At 42.2% G+C, this 10,159-nt stretch overlaps 1 pseudogene; it reads right to left on the bottom strand.

Moving 5' to 3' along the window:
- Positions 1 to 1,461: 1,461 nt before the first annotated feature.
- On the bottom strand, positions 1,462 to 1,905 carry LOC114893172 (annotated as a pseudogene).
- Positions 1,906 to 10,159: the final 8,254 nt, after the last annotated feature.

Genomic DNA, 10,159 nt, shown 5'->3' on the forward strand with positions numbered 1-10,159 from the left:
GTCTTTTATTTGGAGCTTTTAATCCATTTACATTTAAGGTAATTATCGATATGTAAGTTCCTATTTGCATTTTTTCCCTTTTTTCTTTAGAACACAGTGAATTGCTTTTATTTTCATATGCATCCACATCTCAACATTTAGTGGTCCTGAACAGAAAAGTGGAAAAACACAGCAGTTTGCTAGGAATCTTGGGGATCTGCCATGCACACCGAGTTCTTTCTTAATCTCTGGTGAGGGCCATGAGAAGCAGCAGCACCAAAACCAAAGTATTCACTGAATTCAAGTTTCTTTTTATTCCAATTCTCAGATTCCAAAGTAGATCCAAATGGATTGCAAGGATGACCAAATGAGAGCCCTGCTTAAAATTTCTTCAATTCTTAAAAGCAAAAGCAATTATAGGAAAACCTTTCAGAGAGATCACGTGTGCTTACAAGTGTCTTCTGTGGCCTTTCTCCAAGTTTAACCACCAAGGACTTTGAGAGCTGGCGGGTCTGAGTAACACTGGTGGCTTGCTCTTTTTACCTTAGCAAAACCTGAGCTAAAAAAACACGTCAGCTGATGATGACAGCAGAGGGTGGCAAGGCTGAGAACCCAATATTCATTTCCCAGGTGGGTGGAAAGTAAATAAATGTGGTCCCAAAACTAAATGAGGGAGGTCAGAGACTCCCTCCAACCTTACCTGATGGCTTCTGGCCAAAGCATGGAAGTGTCATGGAAAGTGTTGGGTGGTGCATGGGCAAAAAGTGACTTGAGGAGGTTAAAGGAAAAAGTGGGGGGGAGAAGATCTGGGGAAAGCCCTGAATTCCTCACCAAAGGCCAATTTCAGAGGGGAGAAGTGGGGGTTACAATCTATGCTTCAGCCAAGGGTGGTAGTGGGGAGTGAGGAAAAGGATGATGGCTTGGAAGGAGAGCACCATTTAACACACTTAAAGAAAGAAACCAGGGATACAGACAAAGCACTCCACACACCCAGGTGTAGTCCCACAGGCTGTGACATGAAACCTTCACATCTGCTCTAACTAGCCACTCCAAGATGGAAGGCTCTTGCAGGGAAGGAGGGAGGCAGAGGGAGGGAAAGGGGGAGAAGGCAGAGGCCCCAGGCCATGTAATCAGCAGCAAGGTGATTGTGTGATGTGTCTTTTCACATATGAGTTAGATATGCCCCACCAGTTATGATGGGAATCAATTTAAATATACTTTCTTGACCCCAGAAGTTCAACTATTTGGACAGTGGTTACACTTGACAGGTTGGTTTGTTATAGCACAACATATATTTTAAATGGGCAAAAAATTAGTACCATTTACAGTATCTTAAGATAAACTGCCTTTGAATGGGAGCTTCCTTTCCAGTACTTTGAGGTCTATAAGATGTATCTAGAAAATTTAGTACTGTGGAGAATGAAGACTGCTTAAATCAGATGGGTGGGGGTACGGGAGGACCTGTGGCTTCCTTTTTTTTGATTAATTGCTATAACACTGTCCTTCAGGCAGCTGAGGGAGTTTCATATTTTATTTAGACATCATTAGGCACTGAAGCTGTTGCAGGAAAACTTTGATGCTCTATGAGTTCTGTCATTTTGTTAGCACTGATATGGCTCTTGGGTCCACCACTCCATTAGAATTATTAACTCCATTCATATTAGTTTTTGTTAAAAATCTTACAAAGGTGGGTGCTTCTGGATATTTAGGTCCACATTCTATTTTAAGGCTGTATATTCGGTTTTCATAAATTGTTCTTGGAGTCCTAATTATCATCCCTGTCCATCTTGTAAGTGTCATGTCTTCATCATCTTCTAGACCCCAGCTAACTGTGCCATCTCCTACTCCTTTCTGACCTTCTTTGAGCTCTTCCAACAGTCGGAAATTGTGAGGGACTTTTACTCCTGAGCCTGTGATGGCTGCCATCTTGCTTTGGTGTTGCTCCCTATTGCCATTTTCTTAATTGTTTTGGGTTTGTTTTTGTAGGTCTTTTTTCTTACCTTCCTCTCTTGTTCTCTTCTCTTGTGGTTTGATGACCATCTTTAGTGTGGTGTTTGGGTTGCTTTTTCTTTTTTGTGTGTATATGTGTTGTGGTCTTTACATTTGCTGTTCCTATGAGGTTTGATATAGCAGTCTAGTCTATATATGTACAAGATTGTTTTATGTTTCTGGTCTCTTTTCCGCCTAGAGAAGTTCCTTTAGCATTTACTGCAGAGCTGGTCTGGTGATGCTGAATTCTTGTAGCTTTTGCTTGTCTGTGAAGCTTTTGATTTCTCCATCAAATCTGAATGAGAGCCTTGCTGGGTAGAGTATTCTTGGTTGTAGCTTCTTCCCTTTCATCACTTTAAATATATCATGCCACTCTCTTCTGGCCTGCAGAATTTCTGCTGAAAAATCAGCTGATAACCTTATGGGAGTTCCCTTGTATGTTATATGTCATTTTTCCCTTGTTGCTTTTAATATTTTTTGTTTGTCTTTAATTTTTGTCAGTTTGATTATTATGTGTCTCAGTGTGTTCCTCCTTGGGTTTATCCTGCCTGGGACTCTCTCTGCTCCCTGGACTTGGGTGACTGTTTCCTTTCCCATGTTAGGGAAGTTTTCAGCTATTACCTCTTCAAATATTTTCTCAGGTCCTTTCTCTCTCTCTTCTCCTTCTGGGACCCCTAAAATATGAATTTTGGTGCAGTTAATGTTGTCCCAGAGGTCTCTTAAACTGTCCTCATTTTTTTTTTTCTTTTTTCTTTATTCTGTTCTGTGGCAGTGATTTCCACCAATCTGTCTTCCAGGTCACTTATCCATTCTTCTGCCTCATTTATTCTGCTATTGATTCCTTCTAGTGTATTCTTCATTTCAGTTATTGTATTGTTGAACTCGTTTGTTTGTTCTTTAGATCTTCTACCTCTTTGTTAAACATTTCTTGTATCTTCTCTATCCTTGCCTCCATTCTTTTTCTGAGATCTTGGATCTTCTTTACTATCATTACTCTGAATTCTTTTTCAGGTATATTGCCTATCTCCACTTCACTTAGTTGTTCTGCTGGGGTTTTATCTTGTTCCTTCATCTGGGGCATATTCCTCTGCCATCTCATTTGTCTAACTTTCTGTGTTTTCAGTCTCTGTTCCGCAGGCTTCAGGATTGTAGTTCCTCTTGCTTCTGATGTCTGCCCCTGGTGGGTGAGGCTGACCTAAGAGGTTTCAGCAGGATTCCTGGTGGGATGGACTGGTGGCTGCCCACTGGTGGGTGGAGATGGGTCTTGTCCCTCTGATGGGTAGGGCCGTGTCAAGGGGTTCATTTAGATGCAGCTGTGGGCTCAGGAAGACTTTAGGCAGTCTGTCTTCTGATGGGTGGGTCTGTAGTCCTTCCCTGTTGGTTGCTTGGCCTGAGGCACTCCAACACTGAAGCTTTCAGGCTGTTTTGTAGGGCTAGGTCTTGGTGTCATAATGGTGGCCCCCTGAAGAACTCATGCTGATGAGTATTCCCCAGTATCTTCTCCACCTGTGTCCTTGTCCCCACAAAGAGCCACAGCCACCCTCAGTCTCCCCAGGAGACCCTGCAAGACCATCAGGTAGGTCAGGCTCAGGATCCTACAAAGTCACTGCTTTCCCCCTGCTTCCTGGTGTGCACAAGACCTTGTGTGCACCCTCCAAGAGTAGCGTTCCTGTTTCCCCCAGTCCTGTGGAGTTCCTGTGATCAAACTCTACTGGCCTTCAAAGCCAAATGCTCTGGGGGCTCCTCCTCTTGATGCCAGACCCCCAGACTGGGAGCCTGATGTGGGGATCAAAACTCTCACTCCCTTGGGAGAACCTCTGCAATATATTTATTTTCCAGTTTGTGGGCCGCCCTCCCAGCTGGAATGGGATTTGATTGTATCATGAATGTGCCCCTCCTACCATCTCATTGTGGCTTCTTCTTTGTTTGTGATGTAGAATATCTATTTTTGGTAGGTTCCAGTATTTTTTTTCCAATGACTGCTCAGCAGTTAGTTGTGATTTTGGTGTTTTTGTGAGAGGAGGTGAGCTCAAGCCCTTCTACTCTGCCATCTTGTCTCCAACCTCTGCATCTACTACTCATCACACTAGTTTCCAGAGAGGATGCTGGGCCCTGACAAGGACCTTTATTTGGACCAAATAAGGAGTTGGAATGATGGCAATTGGTGTCATTGTTTTCTTCTTTTTTTTTTTTTTTCTGGCATCTGCATCCAATAAAGAGCCTTAAAAATGTGTCTGTTCCTAAGAACATATAATGCAATCATCCCACCTGTGTGGGGTCAGAAGGGTTGGGGAATGCTAGTCCTCATGCCATGGATTCTCTAGCTTGGTTTGCAAACTGGTAGCACATAAGTGTCATGCAGTTAACAAGAATGCTTCATTTGCCATATATGGTGTTTTTATATACATGTAAAAAACCCAGAAATAGAAAAATTAGAATCACTGGATCAGTAAAATCATATTTAGTAAGAGTTTATTGTGCATGTAAGAACAGTTTGTGAACTGGGAGCTCTCAAACCAGCAGTGGAATGAGGCACAGAGGTATGTTATAGGTCAATTTATATAGTGAAACTGCAGAGGCTGCTTATGCTTTACAATGATTGGTTATATAGCATTAGAGTTTTCTTAGTGATAAAAGATTGGTTAAAAGAAGATACCTCATGCCAATTTTGGGCAACAGTTTTTGTTTCATTTATGATTTTCACAGGCCAGAAGTGGCCCAGTGTTTCGTTTTGTTTTGTTTTGTTTTGTTTTTTTGCGGTACGTGTACCTCTCACTGCTGTGGCCTCTCCCGTTGCGGAGCACAGGGTCTGCTCTGGACGCCCAGGCTCAGCGGCCATGGCTCACGGGCCCAGCCGCTCCACGGCACGTGGGATCCTCCTGGACCGGGGCATGAACCCGTGTCCCTTGCATCGGCAGGTGGACTCTCAACCACTGCACCACCAGGGAAGCCCTGGCCCAGTGTTTTTGCTTACTTCTTTAGAATAAGCTAAATTGTTTCACTTATGTGGCTTAGTGTTTTTTCTGCTCAGGAAATTTTCAAGTTTGCTTTCCATTTTGTATTTTACTTTGTATCTATCTGCAATTATTGTTTATTTATTTGTTTATACACCCACGTAACTGCCATCTCAGGATAGAGGACATTTCCATTATCCCAAACAGTTCCAAGGTGCCACTTCCCAGCTAAACCCAGTTAAATTCCCTTTCTCCAAGGCAAGAACTGTTCTGACATCTACACCACAGCTTAGTTTTGCTGTCCTAGAGCTTCATGTAAATGAATTGTAGATACTCTTTTGTGCCTGACTTCTTTCAGTCAGCATAATGTTTATCATCCATGTTGGTGCATGTACCAGTACTTTGATTCACTTTATTGCTGAGTACTATTCCATTGTATGAATATACCACAATTTATTTGTTTACTTGATGATAAACATTTGGATTGTTTCCAGTTTTGGGCTATTATCAATCAAGTTGTTATACAACTTTCTATGCAATTCTTTTTTTTTTTAATTGAAGTACAGTTGATTTACAATATTGTGTTAGTTTCAGGTGTACAGTAAAGTGATTTGGATATATATGTCCAATTCTTTTCCATTATAGGTTATTACAAGATATTGAATATAGTTCCTTGAGCTATACAGTGAATCGTTGTTTTTTATTTTATATATAATAGTGTGTATCTGTTAATTCCATACTCCTAATTTATCCCTCTCTCCCTTTCCTCTTCGGTAACCATAAGTTTGTTTTCTATGTCTGTGAGTCTGTTTCTGTTTTATAAATAAGTTCAGTTGTACTATTTTTTAGATTCTACATATAATTGATACCATATAATACTTGTCTTTCTCTGTCTGATTTACTTCACTTAGTAGTATAGTCTTTAGGTTCATCCATGCTGCTGCAAATGGTATTATTTAATTCTTTTTTTATGGCTGAGTACTATCTCATTGTGTGTGTGTGTGTGTATATATATATATATATCAAATCTTTTGTTTTTAACATCTTTATTGGAGTATAATTGCTTTACAATGGTGTGTTAGTTTCTGCTTTATAACAAGGTGAATCAGTTATACATATATATATGTTCCCATATCTCTTCCCTCTTGCATCTCCCTCCCTCCCACTCTTCATATCCCACCCCTCTAGGTGGTCACAAAGCACCGAGCTGATCTCCCTGTGCTATGCGGCTGCTTCCCACTAGCTATCTATTTTATGTTTGGTAGTGTATACATGTCCATGCCACTCTCTCACTTTGTCACAGCTTACCCTTCCCCCTCCCCATATCCTCAAGTCCATTCTCTGTGTCTTTATTCCCATCTTACCCCTAGGTTCTTCATGACCTTTCTTTTTTTTTTTCTTAGATTCCATATATATGTGTTAGCATACAGTATTTGTCTTTCTCTTTCTGACTTACTGCACTCTGTATGACAGACTCTAGGTCCACCCACCTCACTACAAATAACTCAATTTCGTTTCTTTTTATGGCTGAGTAATATTCCATTGTATATATGTGCCACATCTTCTTTATCCATTCATCCGATGATGGGCACTTAGGTTGCTTCCATGTCCTGGCTATTGTAAATAGAGCTGCAATGAACATTTTGGTACATGACTCTTTTTGAATTATGGTTTTCTCAGGGTATATGCCCAGTAGTAGGATTGCTGGGTCGTATGGTAGTTCTATTTGTAGTTTTTTAAGGAACCTCCATACAGTTCTCCATAGTGGCTGTATCAGTTGATGGTTTTCCTTTGTATTATTCTTGAGTTCCTTTCTGTTTGGTTTTTGTGAATCTAATGTATGTTTTGATTTGTGGTTACCCTGGCTTTCAACTATGTTAACATAACTATATCTACTTTCTTTAGACCGGTAGTCATATAAGCTCAAACACATTCTAAAAGATCTACATTTTCTTACTCCCCTCCCCCACATTTTATGATTTTGATGTTCTATTTTAAATCTTCATGTTTATCCTTTTGCTGGTCATTGTAGTTATAATTATTTTCACAGAATTTTTTTTAATGTATGTATTAGCTTATTTAAATGATCTTAAATCCTTTTATATATTTGCCTTTCCCACTGTAGTTTACCCTTTCACATAGATTCTTGGTTCTTTTCTATTTAGAGAAAACCTTTCAATATTTCTTTTAGGATATGTTTATTCTATATTCTTTTAGCTTTTGCTTATCTGAGAAATTCTTTCTTGCTCTTTTTATTCTAAATGGTGATCTTGCTGGGTAGAGTACCCCAGGTTTCAGGTTTTTTCCTTTCAGGATTTTGAATATATCTTGCCACTCCCTCTGGCCTGCAAAGTTTCTGTAGACAAATCAGCTGATAGCTTTCTGGGGGTTCCCTTGAAACTGACTCTTTGTTTTTCTCTTGCTGCCTTTGGAATCCTCTCTTTAACAACTTTTGCTATTTTAATTATGATATGCCTTGGTGTGTGTCTGCTTGGGTTCATCTTGTTTGGGATCCTCTATGCTTCCTTTACCTGGATATCTTTTTCCTTCTTTGGGTTTGGGAATTTTCCAGGCAAAATTTCTTCAAATACAATTTTTTTTTTTTTTTTTTGTGGTACGCAGGCCTCTCACCGCTGTGGCCTCTCCCGCTGCGGAGCACAGGCTCCGGACGCGCAGGCACAGTGGCCATGGCCCACGGGCCCAGCCGCCCCGCGGCACGCAGGAGCCCCCCCGGACTGGGGCACGAACCCGCGTCGCCCACATCGACAGGCGGACTCTCAACCACGGCGCCACCACGGAAGCCCTCTTCAAATACATTTTTAATCCCCTTTTCTCTTTCTTCTTCTTCTGAGATTACTATTATGTGTAGATTGTCATGCTTCATATTATCCCATAAATCTTGTATGTTGATTTCATTTTTTAAAAATTTGTCTTTCTGGGGAATTCCCTGGCAGTCCAGTGGTTAGGACTCCATGCTTCCACTGCCAGGGGCCTGGGTTTGATCCCTCATTGGGTAACTAAGATCCTGCAAGCCACTCGGGGCTGCTAAATGTCTTTCTGTCTGTTCTTTTTTAAAAAAATATTTATTTATTTATTTAGTTGCACTAGATCTTAGTTGTGTCAGGCAGGCTCTTTAGTTGTGGCTTGTAGGCTCCTTAGTTGAGGCACATGGGCTCCTTAGTTGCGGCACATGAACTTTTAGTTGCAGCATGCATGGGAGATCTAGTTCCCTGACCAGGGATTGAAGCCAGGCCCCCTACATTGGAAGCGTGGTGTCTTATCCACTGCACCACCAGGGAAGTCCCCTGTCTCCTGTTCCGATTGGGTGATTTCAATTATTCTGTCTTTTAGATCACTTATTTTTTCTTCTGCATTATTTACTTTGCTATTTATTGCCTTTAGCTCAGTTTTCATCTTGGTAATTGAGTGGTCTAATTTTGAGTGGCCTTTATAGTTTCTAGTTCCTTGTTACAGTGGTCTGCATTTCTAACAATAGTCTTTCTTACTTCCTTCAGCATTTTTATCTCCCTTTTGGACTTGGGGTCTGGTAGACTGGAGAAGTCTGTTTCTTTGTTCTTTCAGCAGATTTCTCTTGTTCTTTTAATTGGGAATAGTTCCTCTGCATTTTCATTTTACTTATATTTCTCTGACTCTGTGAATTTAGGAGAAACAGTTATCTACTGTGGTCTTAAAGGGCTGTTTTCATGTGGGAGCAACCTTGTGTAGACCGTGTGCACCCAATATTTTTGGTGCGAGGGTTGTTTTTGGTGTGGATGCTTGCTATGTCTTTCCTCAGGGTGTGCTGCCCTTGTCCCCTTGATAAGGGGTGTGTTGGTATTGTGGTGACCAGAACCTGCACTGGATGTTGGGCAGGGCCTCCTCTTTGCTCTGTGGTTGTCACATCCCCATTGGGGGCAGGATCTGCTCCCCAGCTGTTGGAGTAGAAGCCCCCAGATCTGATTCTAAGCTGTAGTGTAAAGTAGGTGGTACTGGAGTGCTCCCTCTGGGAAAGGAGCCACTGTGTATTCTTCCCCAGGAGGTGTCTACTGGGATGTGCAACTCTGTGATGCCACCTGCCACCCAGTGTGCACACCCACAAAGATCACTGTTGCTGGCGTTGCCCTCGGGGGCCACCTCCACCATGGTAGTGCCAGAAATTGGCTCAGATAACCCTCAGGCATATGTGTGCACTCACAAAGCTGAGGAGGAAACCCACCAAAGCCATGCCCCTGCATCCACATAGGGATTGCCGGTAATCAGCTCAGATTTCAGCCCCGCCTCCAAGTGTGTATGCCCACAAAGTTCACAAAATCCATGGTGGCCAGAGCCATGCCCAGTCTGAGCATGCTGATAATGAGGCTGCTAAGGTGGACCCGCCCCCCTCCCTTTCCTTGTTGACAATGGGGCTCCTACCGCAGACCTGTGCTTGTCCTGTGTGCACACCCAGTTGTCACCCTGGCCACACTTCATGCCCTTTGGACTGTCTCTGTGCAGCCAAATCAAATCCTCTCCCTGGATCTGTTCCCTGAAGCCCCAGTCACTGTGCACACCAACAGGCACATGTCTTGCACTGGGAAGGGTGGTGATGTGACCAGGACCATCTGTGCTGGCCTCTCTTTACCCTGTGGAGCACAGGTCATCTCCCACACTCTCCTCTCAAGCCTCTGAAGCTCTCTATCTGTCTGGGTGGACCTCTCAGCTGGTGAAAGAGATTCCTAGGGTTAGGGAACATTTCCTCTTTCACAGCTCCCTCCCAGGGGCACAGTTCCTCTCCTGATTCCTCTTCTTCTCCCTTTCCCCTTCATCCTACCTGGTTATGTGGGGATCGTTCTTGCAGTTTTGGTTGTATGAGATCTTCTGCAGGCTTTCAGTAGGTATTCCATGAGAATTGTTCCACATGTAGATGTATTTTTGATGCATTTGTTGGAGGAGGCCAGCTCCACATCCCTCTACTCCTCCATCTTGATCTACACCTATGCAAGTCTTTTTATGGACATATGCTTTATTTTTTTTGGTTGAATACCTATGGCTAGAATGTTGGGTTATAGGGGAGGTATATGTTCAATTTCCTAAGAAACTGTCAAACTGTTTCTCAAAGTGGTTTTATAATTTTATATTCTCACCAGAGATGTATGACAGCCCCAATGGCTTTATATCCCCTCCAGTATTTGGGATTTTCAGTCTTTTTAGTATTAGCCATTCTAGTGGGTGTGTGGTAATATTTCATTGTTGTTTTA

Source organism: Monodon monoceros, unplaced genomic scaffold (assembly GCF_005190385.1).
Source record: "Monodon monoceros isolate NGI ecotype Baffin Bay Population unplaced genomic scaffold, NGI_Narwhal_1 Super_Scaffold_12, whole genome shotgun sequence".
Taxonomy (NCBI): Eukaryota; Metazoa; Chordata; class Mammalia; order Artiodactyla; family Monodontidae; genus Monodon; species Monodon monoceros.